Raw genomic sequence first — 22,816 nt, 5'->3', positions numbered from 1 at the left:
CACATTTTTGTTCTCGTTCCCGGCAAGCGTTAGAACTACGCTGAAACTCAACCGCTCAGTCAGCAAGCACGGCACAACCCTCACTAAGCCCTGCCAGGCTCTTTCCCCTTTTTATATCACTGCCTAGTTCCTTACAGTAGTCTAGCATCACTCAGAACGCGTCCACAAATTGAAAACTTGCACTAGAAAGCATATCATCACTTTGAAACACTAAACAAAAGCAATATGTTAAAAAAAAAATCCTGCCTCAGGAAGAAAACATCAGTAACAAACAATTTTGAGGCTGATTCCTACGTTAGGGGCTTCGACTTAAGCCATCGGCGTTACCGTTGAGACTCCCCTTTTTGTAACGCACCTCAAAGGAATATTGTTGTAAAGCGAGGCTCCAGCGCAGGAGGCGGCCATTTTTGGGAGAGATGGTCTGCAGCCATTGGAGAGGGCAGTGATCCGTCTCAATGATAAACCTCGAGCCGGCTAGATAGCATGACAATTTCTGAACGGCCCACACGAGACACGCACACTCTTTCTCGGTGGCGCTATACGCCTGCTCACGACTGGTCAGCTTACGACTAGCATACAGGACGGGGTGTTCTACTTCTCCATTTTCCCGTTGGCACAGTACAACGCCCATGCCTCGCTCACTAGCATCGCACTGAACAATGAACCCTTTTGTATAGTCTGGCGATCGTAGCACAGGCTGGCTTGTTAGGGCACTCTTTAGGGCGCTAAAAGCTCTTTCCTTGGTCTCGTCCCAGACGACTGTTTGAGGCTCTGTCTTTCTTAGAGCATCCGTCAGGGGAGCCGCGATATCAGAGTACCTAGGGATGTACCTCTGATAGTAGCCGGCGACACCCAAGAACGACCGAATATCGGTCTTGGTGCGCGGTTGCGGAAAGTCTCGCACAGCGGCCACTTTTATTTCAGAGGGGCGGCGACGACCCTGACCAATCACGTGACCGAGGTAGACAACCTCGGCCTGTGCTATCTGGCACTTAGGAGCCTTGACTGTCAAGCCCGCTTCGCGCAGGCGGGTTAGCACTGCCCGCAAGTGTGCCATATGCTCAGACCAGGATGCGGAGAATATCGCTACGTCGTCTAGATACGGTAAAGCGAATTCTTGCTGTCCCCGCAACACTTTATCCATGAGACTTGAAAAACAGTATGGCGCGTTCTTCAAACCAAAACTCAACACTTTAGGACGGAATGTTCCCATTGGTGAAATGAACGCCGCATACCTACTAGCCTCTTCTGTAAGTGGAACCTGCCAATAACCCCTGACAAGATCTAGGGTGGAAATAAACTGAGCGCTACTAACTTTCTCAAGGCGCTCCTCGATGTTAGGGATCGGATAAATTTGATCCTTAGTGATGGAATTAAGCCTGCGGTAGTCGACGCAAGGACGAGGTTCCTTGCCCGGTACCTCAACTAAAATCAAAGGGGAGGTATAATCACTCTCACCTGCCTCAATAACACCGAGCTGTAGCATTTTCTTTACCTCAGCCTCCATAATATCGCTCTGGCGGGGTGACACCCGATACGCCTTGGATCGTACTGGCTCTGTGGAGGTAAGTTCTATATCATGAGTAAGTACAGAAGTCCTACCAGGCCTCTCAGAGAACAGACCTTGAAACTCTTGTAATAGCTGGTGTAGTTCGGTTTTCTGCTCGGGCGACAGCGGTGCTTTACTGATAAGGTCACTAATGACTTGACCGGTGTCTTCCCTGTTCGTCACTGAGCCTAGTCCCGGAAGCTCGACTGGAAGCTCTTCAGGAACGTTTATCATCATGCACACCACTGCTTCCCGTTGTCTATAAGGTTTGAGCAGATTACAGTGGTAAACTTGCTGTGCTTTCCGCTTTCCTGGCAGACTTACCACGTAGTTAACGTCCGACAGTTTCTGAACAATTCGTGCTGGGCCCTCCCACTGCACGTCTAGTTTGTTGTTTAGCGATGTGCGCAATATCATGACCTCATCGCCAACCTCAAAACGACGGGCCCTGGCTGTCCGATCATAATAAACCTTGGCCCTCTGCTGGGCCTTTGTCATTGCTTCACCTGACAACTCCTGTGCCCTTCTTAAGCGTTCGAGGAGCTTAAGTACGTACTCCACCACGACTGGGTCGTCGCCCCTACCTTCCCATGATTCTCGAAGCATGCGAAGCGGAGATGGAAGCGAGCGACCGTACACCAGTTCAGCTGGCGAAAACCCCGTAGCCGCATGCGGCGCGGTTCTTAACGCAAACATCACCCCAGGCAAACACAGCTCCCAGTCAGTTCGATGTTCAAAACACAACGCTCTCAACACGCGCTTCATGACGGAGTGGAGCTTCTCAACGGAATTCGACTGTGGGTGGTACACTGAGCTGTGTAGCAGCTTTACCCCACACCTTTCGAGAAAAGTTGTCGTCAAAGCGCTAGTAAACACTGTGCCCTGATCTGATTGAATTTCTGCAGGAAAACCAACTCGCGCAAATATGGACAGTAGTGCATTAACTATCTCAACTGAGCTGAGTTCTTTAAGCGGCACTGCTTCAGGGAACTTTGTCGCTGGGCAGATCACAGTCAAAATGTGTCTGTACCCCGTGGCTGTTACCGGCAGAGGTCCCACTGTATCAATAACGAGCCGTCTAAAAGGCTCCGTTATGATAGGTACCAATTTCAACGGCGCCCTTGATTTGTCCCCTGGTTTGCCCACCCGCTGACAAGTGTCACATGTCCTCACGAAATGGTCTGCGTCCCGAAAACACCCTGGCCAATAGTACTCTTGCAAGAGACGGTCCTTAGTTTTCTTAACTCCTAGGTGTCCGGACCACGAACCCCCATGCGACAAGCGCAACAGATCCTGACGATAGCATTGAGGCACGATCAGCTGATCGAACTCCACTCCTCTTCGGTCTAGATACTTCCGGTACAGGACTCCACCTCTTTCCACAAAACGCGCAGTTTTCCTGGCGATACCTTCTTTGACATTGCAGCGCACGTTTTCCAGGCTGCCATCCTTTTTTTGCTCGGCTATCAAAGCCGACCGGCTGACTTTTAGCAACCTATCAAGTCCGTCTGACGTAGGCGCGATGAGCAAATCAGTAGATAGCTCTTCTAACTTTCCCGAATCGGGATTTTCCTCTCCAGTATCTGGCGCCTTCAACGCTACAGACTCAATTTTATTCAGTTCGGGCGTGCTCGGAATATCAGCTTGCTGCGCCTCTGACCCTTTTTCGTTGTTTGATAACGTCGGCCCCGCAACTACCGCCTTTGCAGCGAGCTCCCGAACCTTCGATCTGGTTAAGGCCTGAACACTAGCTTCACCAAACAAAAGCCCCTTCTCGCGCAGGAGGTGATCGGACCTGTTTGAAAATAGGTACGGGTACTGGGGGGGCAGCATAGATGACACTGCCGCCTCCGTCTCAAGCGCTCCGAAAGGTCCTTCAATAAGCACTTTTGCTACCGGCAGACACACGCTATGAGCTTCCACGGCTTGCTTGATCCATGCGCACTCGCCCGTGAACATATGGGGTTCTACGTAAGACGGGTGAACTACATCCATCGTTGCTGCGGAATCGCGAAGCACTCGGCACTCTTTCCCGTTCACGAGGAGGTCTCGCATGTAAGGCTCGAGAAGCTTCATGTTCTCGTCAGTGCTGCCTATTGAAAAAAACACAACTTTTGGTGTTGTTTCCGGACACTGCGCCGAAAAGTGACCCGGCTTCTGGCACGTATAACACAAGCGCGCTCGCCTCATCTCGAACCGCTTTCTGCGTTTGGCTGCCGCCGTCTCTTTACGTTTGGTCGGACTGCTTTCGCTCGCATCCGCACTACGCGTGTCCCCTTTTAATCTCATGGGTGTGAACTTTGGCCTCTCGAACTTCGAGCCAAATTCACCCTTTTGACCGTCCTTAGCTCCGCGAGCCCGACGCGTCACAAACTCCTCGGCTAGCTCAGCGGCTCTAGCCACCGTACTCACGTCTGGCCTATCCAAGACCCAGTATCGCACGTTCTCCGGTAACCGACTATAAAACTGTTCTAGCCCGAAACACTGCAGAACTTTATCGTGGTCACCAAACGCTTTCTCTTCTTTGAGCCACTCCTGCATGTTCGACATAAGCCTATACGCAAACTCTGTATATGACTCACTTCTGCCTTTCTCATTTTCCCGAAACTTCCGACGGAACGCCTCCGCAGACAGCCGGTACTTTTTTAGCAGACTCGATTTTACTTTGTCGAAATCCTCTGCTTCCTCTCTATCCAAGCGAGCGACTACGTCGGCCGCCTCGCCGGGTAACAAAGTGAGCAAGCGCTGTGGCCACGTTTCCCGAGAGAACCCCTGCTTCTCGCACGTTCGCTCGAAGTTAACCAGGAACAAACCAATGTCCTCTCCAAGCTTAAACGGCCGCATCAGGTCAGTCATTTTGAACAATACGCGTTCTCCTGCACCGTGTGCCTGACTTCCATTACGAGCGCGTTCCATCTCTACCTCAAGACGCTTCATTTCCAAAGCGTGTTGACGGTCACGCTCTTGTTGCTCTCGCTCTTTCTGTTCTTTACGTTCACGCTCTTCTTTTTCTTTTGCAGTCTCCCTCTCTTCAATAGTCTCAAGGCATTCCGACAGCTCGTCATCCTCAGCCTCTAACTCAAGAATAGCCTTTAGCAGTTCAGGTTTTCTTAGTTTGTCTGAGACATCCAGACCCAACTCTCTTGCAAGCTCCAACAATTTCGGTTTGCGCAACGACTTCAAATCCATGGCTGCTCTGAATGCTGCTTTCTCTACTGCTTACTATTGTCTTGCCGCAAACTAACCCGGCAGCAACGACAACCACAATTACCAGCTCTGTTTCTGACACTAACAAAAGCCTGGCAAAGCTCAGAAGAAGAAAGTCCCGCACTCACCAAACCTCGCAGGCAGGAATTCCGCGCAGTCGTTCCGCTGCAGGCAACCAGTCGTCACACAGGGCTCGTTGCACTGCTCCCGGATCGTCGTTGAGCTGCTCAGCATACAGTCAACTGCATCTCTTTGCTGCTGGCCTCCGTTGTCGCGATCTCACCGCTGGCAGACAGTTGTTTGAAGTCGTAGGCGATCTCACCGCTGCCAACCAGATGTTTGGATCCGACTGCTGGTACGATCTGTTGGGAACTCGGCGCTGACGCCCGTGGTTGTACCTGGGTCGCAAGCCCCAAGGGTAGCGTTGGCCTGGCGGCCTGGGGTACAACTGGAAGCATCCGAAGGTCCCGGCAAAGCATGAGTCGACTGGTAACAACAAAACAACTTGTTTATTTTAACATTGCAAAGAGTTGGCGGTCAGGTTGACCGAAGTAGAGAGACGGGAGAGCACTTCACTCAACAGAAGAAATCGGAGCCCTCTTTTTGCGTCCGGGGGCAGCTGTTTTTATACTCTCGCAGTTGAGGGCAAGAAGGAACCCCTCAAAAGACGAGCACGTGAATGTACAATGGGCTAATGGTGACGCACACTGTCGTAGCGATGCCGTAGCACCATGTCGAGCACGATCTCGTAGCACCCTGTCGTGGCGCTGCCGGTCGGACACAATGACTGTAATGAGAGGATGGTCCCTGCTTTGGCATCGCCTGTTTCGGGCACAATGACTGGAACGAGATCCCTGCTTTGGCATCGCCTGTTTCGGGCACAATGACTGGAATGAGATCCCTGCTTTGGCATCGCCTGTTTCGGGCACAATGACTGGAATGCGAGGATGATCCCTAGGCGGTCGCATCGCCGCAGTCGCGCCTGGAAACACCTGGCGATGAGTGTTGCGGCGACGACGATCGGGCCAAAATGTCTGCCGCCCCGCCGCAGTCGCGCCGGCAAAACCACGTGTCGCAGGCGAAACGCAACACGTAGCATAACTGTAAACAAAAAAGTTAGTCCCTTGCATGGACTATTGATGTATTCTGACATCGCTGCACATTCTTCGCTCCTTCGCGGTAGGTAACTATGGTATGATCAACATGTTGTGAACACTCAATTCAATAGAGTCACAGCCTCCGAGATCGGGTGCCGCGCTTGGTTTCGGAGGCCACGGTAGAACTTTCACAAGTAGATTTTTGTTTTGGCGTTGTTGCTTCTTCTTCTATTTTTACGCGCCAGAACCACGCTATGATATCAGCTATGTCATAGTGCGGGACTGCTGATTAATTTTGACCAGCTGATCTTATTTAACGTTAACGTAGTTCTAAGCACACGAGCGCTTTCGCATTTCGTCCCCATCGAAATACGGCCACCACGGCCGGGATCGAACCTACGACCTCAATCTCAGCACTGCAACGCCATAGCCACTGGTCTGCTGCGGGAAGTCTCTTCATTCATGTTGGGTGCAGGTTCGGAGGCTTGCCCACGATAAAAATTCTGTCTCACTCATTCCTCAACCCTGGACGCTAGGCACTCGTCATAAACACAAGGCGTGAAGTACTGGCATTTGTAGTGTCACGTACGCTACGTTTCTCTCTGAAATCCATTTCCTGGCATCAGAATTTGTAGGTGACAAGTGGATAAAGATTGTGTATATTGTATGTCAGTGACTGAGCGTATTTTCTGAATCTCGTTTCGCTTCGCTTCGTTTCGTTTCGTTTTCCTTTTATGATCTCGAGCTGTTATCATTTATTTTTTTTTCTCGCTGATCTGGTTTTACGCTGTTTATCTACTGCTAACGTTCGTTCAATTTTTTTTTCACCCTACTGTTTATTACGACGTAAAACTACTGGAATTGTTTGCATATATTTATTTCCTTTTGAGAAGGAGGAAGAGAAGGAAAGAAAGGTATGGAGGTCAACCAAACGCGCATCCGGTTTGCTGCCCTACGCGGAATGCAGGAATAAGTCAAGCTTTCAATAGCATATATTGCCTTATTTACTTTGGTTCATCATCTCCCGTGAAAATGAAATCAATAAACGAAATGATGCGACTGGTATTTTTTCACTAATGCAAACAATCGCTGTTAATATCTCCAAACAACGCTCTCGACAGCATCGACAAGGAGTCTTTATCATCGCCTCACTTGCTTGAATATGCGCGTTAAATACAAGCCGTTTGAGGAACTACATTTGCAACAGCACCTATTTTGTATTTGTTTTCTATTCTCTGTCGCCTTTCCTCAGACGTCATTTGCCACTCCTGTTTACGAAATATTTATTTATTTATTTATTTATTTATTTATTTATTTGTTTATTTGTATTTTTGCGTACAACAAGCCTGCTTTGCGAATCAGGGCCCCGATTAGTAGCTGAGATTACGAAAAGTTTGGCAGCATGCTACACTCCTGTAACACGTGAAGCCGAAAGCATGCCACACGTGGTAGTGCATTAAGTTATACGATCGGAGGGGTCAGACTTCTTGCAAGACATAACAAGCCGCAGTGTGAAGTAAACGTATAACGCTGCAGGTCGATCTCCTCAACGACACATGCTTGCACCTAACGCACTACCTAGAGGTGCTTTCTTTCTTTCTTTCTTTCTTTCTTTCTTTCTTTCTTTCTTTCTTTCTTTCTTTCTTTCTTTCTTTCTTTCTTTCTTTCGTTTCTTTATTCATATTCAGCCATTGCATCTTTGCTTGCTTACGGAGGTATGAGCCATCCCTGATGATATTTTTTGTTTCACCACATGCCGCGAAGACGTCATGGCCGCGTCACGGTGACGCCTCCCTAACAGGGGGAGGCGAACCGTCCTTCAGGCATTCATGACATGTTTCTTCACTCACTCACTGGGCTTGACGCCGCTTTTATCGGCTATGAGCCATTGCAGCGAGCCACTTAAGGCTGTGGCCTTACAAAAGGTCGAGTGACGAAATTCCAAACCTACTGCTAGCGTTATTACTAATCTCCCCTGCAACGTAGCTAGCCAGAAAATGCCGACTACAATCATTGCATCTACGCGCGCGAGGGGGACTCGTCAGGCCGTGCACATTTGCTTTGACTGTGCCGTCAACACGACAGGCTACTCATGATGGCTACCCATGACTGCTGGAGTGGGCTTATTGTCAGGATAAACGCTGTACGACGCCCGTCAACCATTGTACCAATTTGCAAGAGGAATTTGCCACATCGCGCAGTTGCTCAACTGTTGGAGGCACCCGTCATTATTCACATGAAAACTAAACGTGAAGCGCGCAGGCTAAAATTCGGCTAAAACCCGTGACCTCGCAACGTATCTGCACGTCTGCATTTCCGTTTCATTAAACGAACGAACAGTATTCATCTATTCTGAGTTTAAAAAAAGAAATAAGAAATAGCTAAGCAACCACTCGCTTGGCAATCTGCCTTGCGAGAAATACAGCTTTACAATCAAGGAGAGCGTCTATTACGATCAGTTTAAGACGTCTTTTTTTATTCTCCTCGTTAACGGAATTTACACTGATGAATTCTTTGCCAACGGCTCCTATATGGCACGCAGGTCGTCCTCGTCGATTTAAAGAGCGTAGCAGAATGCTGCCACTCCTACAGAGAGGGGCACGTAGAGCCCCCGATGTTGATGGAGTCCCCCGCGGCGCGAGCGACCGGCTCTAATCAGGGCGCCAAGCGAACGGGGGTTGGGGAGGGGGTGCTGAAGAGATGGCGGAGGCAGCACCCGGAGGTTCCTTCAATTAAGCAGGAGGCTCCTCTGCACGACACCTCACGTGCGTGCTGCCGCCTCCACTACGGCGCCGCTCGAGGCACCGCGCGCCGCCGCCAAGAGACACGGCAGCAGGCGCAGGTGTTCTGGCCCCCTCCCGCCCACCCTTCGCGGGGCACCCCTCTTCCCGACAACGTCGACTCACGCGCGAGGGACTCGGATATCGCGGACCCGTGATTTCGGCCGGCCGGCCGGCTCCACGAATCACTCACCGCTCGGCGGCCCTCTAATGTAAACACGTGCCCCTAATAAGGGCCCGCTATTATTCGTCTTCAAATTGCGCGATCGTTGCAAAAACGAGACGCCGTGCTGTCCCGTCTGTTTTCTTTGAGTTAACTCGTGGGGTCACTTGGCCGGCTTGCTTTCGTTATCCTTTACCTGTTTCTTGCTCTGTGCGGCGACATGTACGCGTCGAGGCAATGCGGGGGAGTGAATTATACTCGGCACACTGAACACCCGTACGTTATAGTGACGTTTCACTCAGAGCTTTTATTTAAAAAAAAGCACGGTGCTTCTGCAACCTTAAGATCCGAGAAAAATAATAGAACGATATATTTAGAGCTTATACCTGAGACACTTGTGTCTTTAGTGAAATGTGTGTCTGGGAGTTATTTTCTTTATTGTGTACTTTTTGGAAGCGACGAGCTGTCTGGGAGAGATATCTCGCGCTGCAACACCACGTGGGTGTTCTCAGCGTTGTCGCATTTCACACATCAGGAACACAGCGCGACGCCGAACCACTGTAGCGTCTTGCCGTGGCCCGCCAATAATTCCTGCTGATGATGAGAGAGAGAAATGTATAGAAAGGCAGGGAGGTTAACCAGAGGTGGTTCCGGTTGGCTACCCTGCACGGAGGGGACGAGTAGAGATAAAAAGAGAAAGAGCGGAAGGGAAAGAGATGGCTTTTCATGCGCACGGTATGGGCGACAAACAGATAATAGTTTTAGTTTAACGTACGCTATACCACTGCGTACGCTATAAGATAGCGGGTCGTCACTGCGCATGCGCAGAACGCTAAACGACCCATAGCGTATAGCGTACGCACGCTATTTCTCAGATTTAGCGTTAGCGTCTTTGCGTGGTTTGCGGAGTTTGCGTGAAACATGGCCGTTGTCCCGGCTGCCCGCTTCGAATTGAATTTGGCGTTGCTTTTGTAAAATTCACTGCGTTCGTAGCAAATGACTGTGTAAACGACTTTCGCTTAGTCTCAAGCCGCTCCGACGACAGAGTATTATGGATAACATTCTGGTGTTTTCGAGATAGCTTCTCGTGCGAACGACTTGAAGCCTAACGAAAGAAACATTCGTGATGTCGTCGCCACCTATCGCTACAGTCGGGAAATCACCGCAACGACGACATATAGCCTCTGAGATCCGACGACGCAGGCCAACTAAACCTGTAAAAAACGTGCTCTGCTTAGCATACACTGCACTATAGCGTATAGAGTACGCTATAAGTTGCGTACGCTAAACTAAAACTTACCGACTCCAAATTCGTGTTACCGTATAAAAACAAACACGAAACATACATACATACATACATACATACATACATACATACATACATACATACATACATACATACATACATACATACATACATACATACATACATACATACATACATACATACATACATACATGCGTACATACATAAAAACATACATCTTTCAGATATGTCTGGAATTCTAGAGATAATTCTCTTTAGTTTACCCAAACAGGAAGAAAGCGTGACGCACTTTGTTTAGGGTTGAGGTATAAATATAATGCTTTAGTTATTTGTCAGGTGGCTCGACATCTGTGACGTTGACATATATTAATTTCACTGGTGAAATTATCGAAGATTTCCTCACAAGGCAAGCGTTCCGAATGTGCACTACGTCCGATTCATTCGGTGTACATTAACGAACGACCACAAATTCAGCTCTGAGTTCTTACAGACACGGACGAAATCATGGGTCGTCTCTTTGTCTACCAAAATATTTATTTGTGCCTCACTTTGTGCTGCGATTCATTGCGACCTCCGCTGTTCAAAATAGAGTCGAAGATGAACTAACAGTCCAACTTCGAAGTTATATGCCGGCGCTCTTAATGGGCCCTGCAAATAAGCACTAAAGAAGAGAGACAAAACGAAAATCTCGAAAATTAACCGACTTTTGTTTCAGACAAAGAGGCGTGCACTTCGTTAGTCCTGGATGAGTGGCGCCCGTGCCGACCGACCGGCTAAAGTGCGGGCAAATATTGTTCCGATAAGCCGATGTCACAATAGGGGATCGGCTCGGTTGCATTCCAATCAAGGAGGGTCCCTGTGCACAAGAAGAGGCGCGCTAATTAACGGCCCTGAGAGGAGATTCGCATAGGAACCAATTTATTCCTGCACGGCAGAGGCCGGAGAAGAAAGGAAGGAGAGGGAGGGGAAGAGGGTGACGAGGGGGGTAGCGCAGCGGTATCCTCGCCAACAGTCGGACGTCACGCCAGCGCCAGAGTCCCGACCATCGCCCTCCTCGGTGACGAAAGAACGCTGCCGCTGCGATAACGCTGCGCGCGCCACGAAGGTTTCGCACCGCCAAACTTTTAGAATAGTAGTCTCGAATCGCGTGTGTACGAGGGCGTACATACGCCGGTGGCGTGTTCTCGGAGTATGTATAGGCGCGGCGGATTGATTAAGAATGCGTTGTCGGGCGTGGCCAATCAATTTGGCTCCCCGTGAGAACGAATGATCTTATTAAGAGCCCTCGAAGTCTTGCGCCATTTCTACCTGGCGGAGATTTTTGCCGTTACTATTCATCAAGGTGTTCCATTTCGTACTCGTTTATCTCCCTATTATAATGGGTAGGTGACCAGAGCCAGTGGCGTACCAACTGGTGCTCGAGAAGGGAAGGGGTTGGGGGGGGGGGGGTGATTGAGGCAGGCCGCAAACCTTCTCACCCTTTATCTCCGTATTATATATATGGTACAAGAAACTAAGAGGACTCCAGCTACGAAGAGCCTACAATACAAACATGTGACAAGATGTATCTTGGAGCATTACGGATTGCGGTTGCAAAGAAAGTGGCTGAAAGAAAATGCGTCACTGGCAGTTGTTTCTATAAGTAACATATCTTATTATGATTAATTAATAGTGAACCATTAGGGACCGGTCAATTGTAGTTTTGTTCGGCCCTGTCATCCTACCGCTGAATTAAATATAGCAACGCTGTTGTGTTTTCAAACGTGCTTATAGAAGGCCCCAAGGAACTCGCAGTTTCGACGTAGAAGAAGGTACTATCATCCCTTTTACGTAAAGCGCAAGGGATGTCGCTGCAAAGCCGGAGGGAGAGTTCTCGCTGCAGGAGCAGGAGATACGTTAAAGACAAAAATATCGTTATTGGTCTCAACTCTTTTGTTTTGTTTGACAGTGTGCAGGCGACAGGAGCCGCATTGAAAAGCGCAGAGGGTGGGGGTAATAACATACTCCCCCTACCCCCCCCCCCCCCACACACACACACACACGCTTCCCGTTCCACTGGAATCTGGTCTGAGGAATCTGGTCACATTAAGCAAGAACTATATTTATCTCTTCGTCATTTGTTCTCAGTTGCACCACTTGCTTAAAATACCGAGACCGAGTGTTCTATACGTGTAACCAATATCCCACAGATAACGAATATAAGTTGGGTGATCTGTGTCATCACAGGGATACCGGACGATTTCCATGCATTTAGCCACTTTATTACGTAAGAAAGCAATAGGTAACATGTTTCTTTGTCCGAATCTTGCCTAACAAATTCCCTTTGCCTTCGCACGTGCACATAACTGTTATCTACAGGGTTTGACCCAAAATTTCGTGCAGTACGTTTAACGAAATCACTTATTTGACAGTATTTCAGATACAGTAATGTGGACACCTATAAGATGATTCACATTGGACATAATACATTGGTTTCACCTTTTCTTCTATTACCAGAAGCTTCCTTGGAAATCCTTTTCAGTTGAAAGCTGCAGCAGCAATGTCATACCTTTTATAATTGTCGTCACATCACCAGAATGCCGCTCCCAGAGCACAAGTTTTTACTTATGAAAAAAAAAAAACAATTGTTGCAGAGACTAAATTCGGCGAATAGGGAAGGGGTCACAGCACAATAATGGAATGATGGAATTGCAAGTGACTAACTCACGCACTATCAATGGATGCCAAAAACTCACGTACTATCAATGCAGAGTGCGGTACAAGTTCATGGTGCACAATTCCATGGCAAGGAAAAAATAAAATCAACATGACTTTGATCTTTGCTTCGTTCTTCCGCGCTCTTTTTCGGGCTTGGCTCATCTTTCTTTTTCCACTCCTTGCTTTGCGACTTCGGCTCCATATCGTATTCGCAAATCCAAGTTCTGTCGTCAGCATTGAAAGAACTCACCACGGTCGTCTGAGGTTTTTCTATCAACGCAACAGTCTTTTCGTCGCAACTCTCGCTCATGGGTCAGCAGTCTCGGCCCTATCTTGGCGCAAATGTTTTTCATTTCCACAATTTTAGTCAAGATCCCGTGAACGGGCGACTTCCCCAAACCAAGTGCTTCGGCAATCATTCTAACAGTCATATGGCAGTCATTGAACACAAGAGAACGCCCGTGGTCGACGTTTTCAATTTTGCTCTAGGTGGAGGACGTCCCGATCCTGCATCGTACTTCGGGTCTTCACCGCCTTCCCAAATGCGCTGGACTAAGCTAAACACAGTTCTTTTCTTTACGACATCCCTTCCATAGGCCTTTTGCAACATTTTATAAATTTTAGCTATATTCTTTCCCAATTTTACAACAAATTTGATTTTGATAATTTGTTCCCTGCGGTGAGCCGATGTTCTTTTCAACAAAGACTAAATATGGGTTGCACAAAAAGTGCACGCATAAAATCCTGCCTCGTCAAGCAGCAGTCCGGCTGGTACTGTAGGGTCAGCCAGGTCTTTCGAGTGGAGAGAGTGAATGAGGGGTACCGCTACATCCTCTCCCACTTTCTTTCTGACTCACTGCGTGAAATTTTCGGACACTCCTAGTATGGAGGTGTCGGCAATACAAGACATGCCTTTTCTCCGCCAGTACGTATACAGACATGCATTAGCGAGACTGACGTAAGAGCTTGTCAGAAATACAGTTACCGTATATTTAGCACTATTCCAACCGTTCGTACATAAGTTCAAGGATAGCCGCTGCAATGGCTCATGCCACCGCTTTACGGCAACAGTCCTCGCCAAGCCCGTAACGCCCTAATTCTCTTCCATCTTACGCGCACCTAAAGCGCACGCACTGGTTGGCTCATTGCCCATTTGATTTAGACGGCTTGAACAGGAACTGGCAATCACGAAAAAAGCTCTCTAACGAAAAAAAATGAACAAAAGTACGGTAACGGAAGTCTCGAGACCAAACGAGCACTGAGAGAAAACAAAGCGAAAAAAAAATTACGTAGAAGGAGAAGCTTCAGGAGAACGAGAACGCGAGCGGAGCAGAAAAAGAGGAGAGAGAAAAAAAAAGCTCATTCGTATCGTACTCGCGCTCCATAATTAAATTAAGCCCGAAAATTAATGGCGGTCATTTCTTCTCCGGGAGGTGCCTCGTTACACGATACTGCCGAGTGGCAGCGGCGGCAGCTAGAAGCGCGCGAGCGTCCGTGGTACTCGGCCGAGGGGCTCCGACAGGGAGCAAGGGGAGCAGTGGCTATCATCTGTGCGTGCGTGCGTGTCAAATATGTATATATATATATAGGAGCCTGTATACTGCAGCTTCCCTGAAAGGATATTTGTGCGTGTATTCGTTGCTTTCTTGTTTATAGCTTTCGTCAAACGTGTGATGAGCGAACATCTAGTCGCTGCTAAATATCGCGTCTCGAGAGGCGGCCGTCGGTGTCCGAGAGTTTCTATGTTTTTTTTCCGTTTATTTGGCTTGTTTCTTTCACTTCCTATTTCCAAGCGTTGCTGGAAACGTGCTGAAGTTCCTTCGGCGCTTCCGCTATGGCGGCGTGGAAGCGGCGTCGCCCTCGCGCTGCCCAGTTCTGCCCCTTCCTTCGCCCCGCACACCTGACAGCCGTCATCTGTAAACGGGAAGACTAATATCGCCGTGTCCGCGCACGCTTCCTAAATTATTCTAGTTTCTGGCGATATTAGCCCCCCGTTTCGCCCGATGTAGTGCTCCGCGGCGAAAACTCACGGACGCCGCGGGGGAACATAGACGGAAGCACAAAAGCCTAGAACAGAAAAGGTAGCTGTGAAAGCAATACCCAGTAGGTTGGGAACGATTCCGGAACGAGGCGACTAAAGTTGCCGCAGGAGGCTGTATATAATAAAGGAAAGAAAGTTAGCCCCATTAACGCGCCCTGGAGCGAACGGCGCGTCAGGAGGGATGGCGCCAACATCCAGTGCTCATGACGAACAGTCCCACAAGGGCCCCCCCTTCCGTCTCTGACGTGAGCGCGATCGCAATGTAGCAGTAGTTCTCTTTTACGAGTGCACGAGAGAAATGAGCCGACAGGATAATGAGCGAGCCCGTGTGGGTATTAGCCTTCCGTTGCCTGCGCTCTTGCTAGTAGCGAGTACCCCAGTGCAGCGCCTCTAGCTGACTTCATCAGTCGATCTTCCTGTTAGCTGAGGAAAAGGGCGCGAATGTAGAGCGATGACCAATGCAGCCAACTCCGTTTCCCCTTTCTCCACTCCAGTTGCTTGCTTGCTCCTCACTTGTGGCGCTTCCCCACTACGGAGGGTTGGCCAAGAAACCGGCGGTTAAAGGTCAAAGGGGAAGGGAGAGAGAAAAACCTGAACGTTAAAGTAAATCAGGCGGAAGTATAACGTTTCTGAGAATTAGGAAATAGAGTTATTTGGAAGACTCGGAAATAAAGATATTTGTAATTATATATAAACAGCAAGTTTCGTGTGCTTTCTTCTTGTATTAATATAATTTCGAGCATGCAATCAGCGATTTAATGAGCTAAATATTAATTTCTTGAATTAATAGTGAATAATCATAGAATCTTGTGTCACAGAGATAGTTGTAAATGGCCACGCGGATGTTCCTGTGGCTAGAGACCAATGAAGAAGCCCATTTCCCGGAATGAAAATTCGAATTCATTCCTCTGATTTCAAAATCGACGGCATGCAGATAGGAAGTGATCAATGTCTTTGGGTTCCTGGCAGGTAAGACGCCAAGGGGATGGTACCAGACCGGACCTGTATAGGCGAAAATTAATGTTGGAATGGGGCATCGTAATTTTGTTATGAAGATTTTTAATTTACATGTGGGACACCATTTATTGTCCCATGAAAAGATCAAATGATTAAATTCCGACGTCTGAAATTTAGGTTTGTAGAATATTGTAAAAGAGAACATTTTCTAAACCTAGCCACAGTGACATAAGCCGAAGTAGGTATAACGCACATAACTGGCCCATGAAGAGATATCCGCCCAAGTGTGTTTGCCACTTCCTTTAAGAATACACGACGATGGCCTGGAACCCTTACCAACCGCACTAGGCTGAAGTTTGGAGTGGTTAATGATTTAAATGTATTCACTATGTAGTGTCTGAAGATGAGGTGAGTGCTGTGCGTTCTGACAACGAATCGGTCACTATAACCACTGTTGAATAATTTGAAGGAAGTTCTTGAAGAGATAAGATGTAATTAGGGTGAGCTAAACATGTAATACGGGTGAATGAAAACCGTTTATGAAGATTTTATTTTAAGCACCATGGAGGAAAGAAAGTGTAGGAGAAGCCTTGATCTAGCCCGGATCAGTTAAGACTGTGTGGCGGAAGTGACGTGGTGCTTTTCGCAAAGGAGCACTGGGACTAGTGTGCCAAGCACCAACGTTGCCATGGCAACCACCCTCCTGAAGCTCTCTCGGCCGCTTCCGGCCTCTGAAAAGCGAGACGAGATTTTTCAGCCCGTGTCTCTCTCGCAGCACATTCCGTTTACGAAACAAGCTGACTTTGGAGTGTGGTGTGTAAGCTTGAAGTTGTGTTCTGGGTCTGTGAGTGTGAGTGTCAGCCAGGAACAGACAAACTCACGTCGTCACGGTGCGGGTCTTCGCCGTCTTTTTTCAATGTTCCACAGAAAAACACTGGTGCGCGTGTGCTGCCCTAAATGTGTTACAGAAGTTTCGTAGGCTTTGTTCTGACGCGTGTCAGCCGCACACACATCCGGCGGCTCATGGCAATGCAAGTTCAAAGCTGGCCCCTATCTGCTCCGGCGAGCTGATTGAAGTCGCAAAGGGATCGAGATGACACACCAACATGCCTGCACTTCCGGCGTCAAAAAACGGGACATCAGGGCCTCTCCTATATTTTCTCTTTCCTCCATGGTAAGAACACATTATCCGGATACAGCCCCGTACCCCGATATACCATCATTTCCATGAAGGCACAGCGCTCGCTAGAAAACTCCCATAGACGGTGGCGCCGGGTTTCCCCTACGTAATACAGTTAGAGTCTCTATACGTGCAGAGATAAGGCTAAATGCTATGACGCCGCTCATAGAAAAAGAAGAAAATGCAGTGGCGATTGAAAGGTAAATGCGAGAGATGTGCCTTAGCACACCTCCGCACCTCTTTGACGTCCAAGATACATGATTTAAATCAAGTTCACCACACTTAAAACTGTTGTTCAGGATTTCACTGGACAGACGTACTGCCTCTTCGAGGAGCCAAGTGCAAGTGACGGTGGTCCGGAGCAGGGCGCCAGACCAAAACGTTTTCGGTTTCGGTTCGGGTTCAGGTTCAGTCTACTGCATATTTTTCGGTTCGGTTGAGGTTCAGCTCCGGAGCAATAATAGAATTGTTCCAGTTGGCTCGAACAGGCTCATACGGCTTTATAACAGGGCGGAATAGGGGCCAAATAAATATTTTAGAAAACGTTTTTCATTCCTTGAAATTTATGTTAGCGATAGATAGCTTATTTCAGTCCTCCCGTGACACGGACCGGCACGTATGTCTCATGTGTTTAATATTACGTAAGAAATTTAATATGCTGCGACACGCGGCGCGTGTGTACTTTGATTTGTTTCCGAAGGCCAAATTGCACAGAACGTTGAAAACTCATTTCATTCCATTTAGCTGAGCCGATAAGCTCCTTGCACCTGCGTCCGCCTCATGCGTTGAGGTTGAAGGAACATTGAGAGGGTAATAACGTAAGATGCAACGACACAGGCCTGTGTGACAGGTGCTCCCCTACAAAGGTTCTTCTTACAGCCGAGCTCCAACTATACACTCATGCAGGTTCGGTTGTTTCATTGACCTGGAACTTGGACGCTGTCATGTTTTTACAGAGACGCTGTTAGCGTGACCAGTGGCGTTCTAAAACATTGTACGAATGTTCTCACAATTTTCAAAATAATAAAATAAAATAAAAATAAAATGGATCATTCCCGAAACTTATTTTCTGAGTACATGTCGAAAATGATCAAAGTGATGCGCAGATAAATTTTGAAGCTTCTTGCTTAATTAGGTGCTAATTAAAGACTCCCAAACTTCGTTTCCAGCCTGCTTAAAGCCGGGGTATGAAATACTCGCAAAATTTCCCACTTCCTAAAAGTACCAAGGACGGCAGATTTCATACCTGGAGAAAAGAAGGGCCATGGTGTCGTGTATCCAAAGTTTTAAGTCCGTAGAATGGCTGTGTGTCGTGAAATTGGTGAACACTATTGGTGAACACTCGTTTTTCCACATTTTCATGCATTATACTAGGAGTGTTGTTTCTTTTACCGTTCTTCGCGATGAACTGTGCCAAGTACATTGTTTATGTTTTGTTGAATTAGGAGTCGTGTTGTGCGTCATGTATAATAAGTGCATGTTTAATCTGCGTACGTCCGACGTCAGAGCATGTTGCAAAACCAAAAACGCACGTTCACATTCGTCGGACCAAACGAAGCGCGCGTTACTGGTGAGTAGTTGATGGAGTGGCGACGCAAGCGCAACGAAGTTACGTATGAAGCGCCGGAAGTAAGAAGCAAGTCAGAGAAAACTGCGTAGGTCTTTTTGACGCAGCCGACAGCAAAATTCGAGCATGGCGGCAAGCTCCTCAGGATCCGGTTGAATATCTTCTTTGCTGACTAGGTGCCCCAGAAATTTGATGATCTTGCTGGCGAAAAAGGACATTTTTTTTTTTTGCGTTGAGCTGCAAGCCAGTGTTTTCAAGACAGGCAAGGACTTCATCAAGACGCTGAAAGTGTTGCGAGAACGTGGCTGCAAACACTACAATGTCGCTGAAATAGCACAGACAGGTTTTCCATTAGAAACCGCACAAGATATGACGATGATGCGTTCGAAGGGGGCACCCGCATTGGTGAGCACAAAATGCGTCACATTGAACCCGTAGAGCCCATCGGGGGTGCTAAACGCCGTTTTTTCTGAGTTGGATTCTGGCATCGGTATTTTAGCCTGATCTAAGGTCAAGACTAAAACAATATTCGGTGCCGTTAAGCGAATCTAGTGCATCGTCAATCCGTGGCAGGGGGTAAACATCTTTGCGTGTGATTTTGTTGAGCACATCGTAATCCACGCGAAAGCTCACTGAGCTAGAACAACTGGGGAGGACCAGGGATGCCACGAAGGATGTATGATGTTTCGTCTAAGGCTGTCTGATACGTATTCTTCGATGATTTTGCGCTGAGTAAGACAAACGTGATATGGGCGACGGTAAACAATGCGGGTGCCGTCAGTCCGTATGCGGTAAGTAGCGGCGGTAGTCACACCGAGGACGCGCGAATTGACGTCGAAAAAGCAACGGTGTTTGTTCAATAGGGCGAGGAGATCTTGACTCTGGGCAGGCGTTAGGTCAGGGCTTAAGATTGCCGACAATGGTGTGGAAGAGGCATTACTTGGCGGTGATGTGGACTCGGGTGGCATTGTCGATAGAGCGCCAATTTTAACTGGGCGAGTGTCAACAGCGAAAGTGACAGATGATCCGCGGGGAAACAGTTGGGGTTCGGGAGTTTGGTTTAAGGCGGTAAGCAATAAAAACCCCTCAGAGAAGCGAATAAGGCCAGGGGCAATCAAGGGTATGGCCGTAGGGTAGAATGAGTACGTCACCATTCATAATGTTGCGGGAGTTGACACTTGTAATTTCTTCTCTAGATAGCCAAAGAACGTAATCGGAGGAGGTGACGAGGCGAATATTGCGTTCTTCATGGTTAGGGAGAGAATAGCCGGTGGCATCTAGTTGTATGAGGCGCTGACGATCAGAGGTAGAAGCGGACGCAGAAGATAAGTCCTACCCGAAGATGAGTTCGTGGGTACACTCACGAAATACCGCAAAAACAATGTGGTGACGAATTCCGCCTATGGACACAATGCGCGATTTGACGAATAGCGTTGGTCACTCCACGAAGTCGCTCCACTTTTCGGAGGCGGAAGCAAAAGTCAGCACGGATAATCGAAACGGCAGCGCCTGCATCAACGAGAGCTTCAACGTGCACATCTTCTGCAAACACTGACAACAAGTTCGACAGTCCCTCCGGAGGAATTGTAGCCTGTCCAGTGTATACAGTTGCCCCTTCTAAAACTGTATCGGGGAGTTTTCCGTGAGGGCGTTCGAGACATGAGAAGCGGGTCGGAGAGGTAGCACCGAACGACGACGTGGAGAAGGCGACCTGCGGCGAGATTCACGTGAATTCACAGGCAAATCAGTAGGGTGGAAAGGAGGTGACCGGTGATAGGGCGTGCGTGGATAGCCCATTTCACGATGGACGCTTGCACGTTTCTCGGGAGCGTAGCCACATTGCTCATCCTGTTGACGCCTTCGACAAGATCGGGAAATGCGCCCTCGATAGTCACAATAGTAGCAAATGGGTATGGCAGGACGTGAAATTAAGTAGTAGCGCTGCACACGCACTGGCGGTGACAATGAAGCCACTGGAGGGTGGTCTCCTGGTGTAGGCAAAGGGGCGGTGATTGATGGCTGGAGAAAGCGCCGCAACGTCGGTATACGTTGGTGCCTGATGAGTGCCGGGGCTGTCAGAGCACGGTAGACGCGAAGCGGACTTGATCTCTTGCCGAATGATGTCGCGTAAGCCGGCCAGTGGAGAAGGCACGGTACTTTGAGGAGAGCAGGAAGAGCACCGCCCGTGAACCTTTTTACGCACGATGTCGCGGATCAGGGTGCACATGTACATCACATCACATGCACATGCACATGTACATCAAGCTGTGCAGCTTGACACACACACACACACACACACACACACACACACACACACACACACACACACACACACACACACACACACACACACACACACACACACACACACACACACACACACACACACATATATATATATATATATATATATATATATATATATATATATATATATATATATATATATATATATATATGTGTGTGTGTGTGTGTGCGTGTGTGTGTGTATGTGTGTGTGTGTGTGTTGTCACTGCATATCCGCACACCTGCATGGCATAAGAAAAACACCGCACGTAGTACATTTTCTTTATCAATTACAATCACCTTACGTAATTCAGTAGAAAGCATGACTACATGTTTGTTCCATGACATGTTTTCGTAGAACCAGACACCAAGGAACTTTTGTGCGACAGTAAGTAACAGCCTTTCATTATTGCAACTTAACGCAATGTCTACGTTACATGGCGTGTTGTTCGGCCTGAAGATTATGTACTTGCTTTTAGCAACATTAAGTGTCAGCTTGTTTGGTTGTAACCAAATTGCAAGTTTATACAAATAATTGTTTACCTCGGACTCGAGTTGGACAAGTGATTTACCTGTCGAAAGTACATTATTGCCATCGGAGTAACTACTTAATTTAGGTGACTGTGGTGTGCAGCGAACATCATAAATATATGTTATGAATAGAAGAGGGAGTAAGATTGAGCCATGCTGCATGCCATAATTAATGACAGCGGTCGCTGAAACATTGCTACTAATCTGGGCGAACTGTTTCCTAACACTTAGGTCCTTTTTATTAACGCTAAAGCAATTCCACATTCCCCAAGATCACCTAGTTTATCCAATCATATATCATGTTTAATCGTGTCACATGCCTTTCTTCAAATCGATAAGGAGACATGTGGTGCGTAATGCGTTTCTATATTCCTGGGTATTTCATCTTTTGTAGGCAGCAGTGCCATTTTATAGATTTATGCGTTAGGAACCTATACTATGCTTCGATAATGATATCGTTCGTTTAAAGAAAAAATCAGGTCTTGTATACACAGCGTGTTTCAGCGAACACTTTAACAAAATCTTGAAGGTTGCCTGGGGCAGACAGCACCTTTCCAATTCATGATGTGGTCTACTCGAAATGGTGGGCACTACTTGCATAAATATTGATATGCTAATCGACTAAATAACAAAAATCCACTAATTATGTTCTTAACTATTTACCTTATGGTTCATATTGCAATCTACAAATTATAGCCGAGGCGTTCGTAAGACGGATCCACTTGGTACGAATCCTCAGGAAGACACCAGTTTTGAGATATTAATTCCCGAACTTCGCGAAGAAATGCATTGCCGTTCCAGTTCCTTTCGTGCTTGAATGCGTAAAACGACGTTTTGTTAAGTAACTGGAACGCCAATTCATTTCTCCGCCAAGTTCGGGAATGAATATCTAAAAACTGGTGTCATCCTGAGAATTCGTACCAAGTGGATATGCCTTGCGAATCCACGGCTAGCATTTGTAAATTGCAATTTGCGCCATAAGGTAACTAGTCAGAAAGTTAATTAGTGAAATTGTGTTAATTTGTCGATTATGCATTTCAATTTTTTGGGCATGTGATGTCGGCCTCTTCGAGTAGGCCAGCTCATGAACTAAAATTCTGCTATCTGCCACAGGCAACCTCTAAAAATTTTGAAAGTGTTCGCCCCGTAAACACCCGGTATAACTCCTTCGAAAACTCTAGAGAACGCCGGTAGGACGGATATGGGCCGGTCGTTTGATAGTTCGGATTTACCTCCACCTTTATAAATTAAACACATAAGGTATTTTTAGGTTCAAGGTAAATGCGCCATTTTGCAGCATGTAATTAGGTATATGCGTAAGTGTGAAAGAAATAAGTGTTGCAAATGTTCAAGTGGTACAGCACCCATCCGATCCACCATAGTAGAAACGTTATGGTGGATCGTGGACTCATCAACAAGATCGCGGATCTTGTTGATGAGTCCAACTTCCAGAGGAGTAACTGGAGCTAAGATTATAGAGTGCAAAATGCAGGG

This window comes from Dermacentor variabilis, chromosome 4 (genome assembly GCF_050947875.1).
Source record: "Dermacentor variabilis isolate Ectoservices chromosome 4, ASM5094787v1, whole genome shotgun sequence".
Classification (NCBI taxonomy): Eukaryota; Metazoa; Arthropoda; class Arachnida; order Ixodida; family Ixodidae; genus Dermacentor; species Dermacentor variabilis.
The sequence above is the reverse complement of the archived record's forward strand: the minus strand, read 5'-3'. Positions refer to the sequence as shown.